Consider the following 1,851-nt stretch of genomic DNA (forward strand, 5'->3'; position numbering starts at 1 on the left):
AGTCACATGTTATGAACCAGTATTGGTTGGTCACATGAAGGAAGCAAAGTTATTGATAAATTAATTATGAATGATGAATAAGCTAAATCATGCAAATATAACTTGTCTGTGTATAAGAGAACTAACGGGACTGCCCCGGGTGGAGCTCCTGATCGACATGTGTACTTGGTACATTGAGTTGGTTGGAACCTCTCCAGCATGCTGACAATAAAGGATAATTTAAGATTAACTTTGAGTGTCCCTGTGTAGAATTTTCATTACAATATATATTGCGATTCTCAATGTATTGTGATTTTTATTGCGTTTTGATGTTCTAAACATATTGCTCACCATATGTATGCTGCAGAGGGACAAGAGAAATTAGAAAAAAAGTCATGGAAATAAAAGTGCTGAAAACAAATTTGCTCCCTATTTAAAAAGATGAAGAATAAGCTATGAAGGACATTTCCAGATTTCTTGGTCCCTCCCTGTAAGTAAATTATTTGCCAAATATTATTTATTTATTTACATATTGATGTCATAAGTCAATGGTGACACCTGTTAATGATTTTAGAAGTCAGGATACTGATGATTTAAATGGTTTCACTGTCTAGATCCGTATCCAGACACAATGTGTGCCTGACTATCTCCAAAGGTGTTCAGTAAGATCTGATTGCAATCAGATCACAATGTGTCTTTTGATCATCTACACCTATCTACAAAAGTGGGCACAATTAGGATTTGGACACAATCAGGACAAAGGGCGCACCAGGTATAAGCAAGGCGTTAGAGAGGCTGAGATTGGAGGGCTGCCGTGACAACACATATGTTTTACTTCCCTCCTCGGCCACCCTCCCAGACCAGAGAGGTGAGGGGGGGGCTAAGGTAGGGTTAGGCACGACCGGCCCTCGGCTTTTCGGGGCCCTAAGTAATTCTATACAGTTTGCCATGGGGCGGGGAGAAAATTTCAGTTTTACAACTCATTTTGTGCAATTCCATACATTTTGCCATGACTTATGCCAGGTTAATATGATATCTGAGTGAGTGACTAGCTAAATCTGTGGGCCCCCTGGAGGTCAGGGCCCTGGGCACGTGCCCTGCATGCCCGATCGTAAATTCAAACATGATTACAGCAAGTTTAGATAGCTGGCTAGACTAATTTACCAACCTACAAAATGTTAGCTGACATGGGCTAATTGGGTGACTGTCAGTGACTGACATAACAAGATAAAAACTGCTGATGCACAACCACATTTCAAAATTGCAACTTGTGTATTCTACTATTCTAACCCTCACCAGTATGTTGAGACTAGGGCTGTTGCCGTGACCGTATCACCGCCACACCGGCGGTCACGGGTGATGAAGGCAGTCAAATTCCACATGACCGTTTAGTCACGGTAATTAGGCTTCTCCAAGCTCTGATGCTGCTGCTGGTCATTAGTAGCCTACCAAACTTGTTAACTCAGCACTCTATTGTCCCTCTAATCACTCTGACATCAATGCAAATGACATCGAAAAATTAGTCAAACACTTAGAGCCCATGAGCTCATGTTGTGCAACATTTATATAGGCTATGCAATTGTGGGAGAAAACAGAGTGATGGCCGCTAATAAAATATCCTAATATTAAGCAAATTGCTTATATTTACAACAGCGGTATAAAATTACCTGGCTAACATGAAAATAAACCATGAGGAAAAGCGTCCTCCATTCGCTATTTAAATGCATAGATGTGTCACGATCGTCTTTACGTGAATGAAATACATCTTCCTTTTATTTGACGAAGACGTAACACGAAACGAAACACTCTTACAAAACAATAAACGACCGTGAAGCTATAAACGAAAGTGCACACACAAGCTACTAACGTTCA

This window comes from Salvelinus alpinus, chromosome 6 (genome assembly GCF_045679555.1).
Source record: "Salvelinus alpinus chromosome 6, SLU_Salpinus.1, whole genome shotgun sequence".
Lineage (NCBI taxonomy): Eukaryota > Metazoa > Chordata > Actinopteri > Salmoniformes > Salmonidae > Salvelinus > Salvelinus alpinus.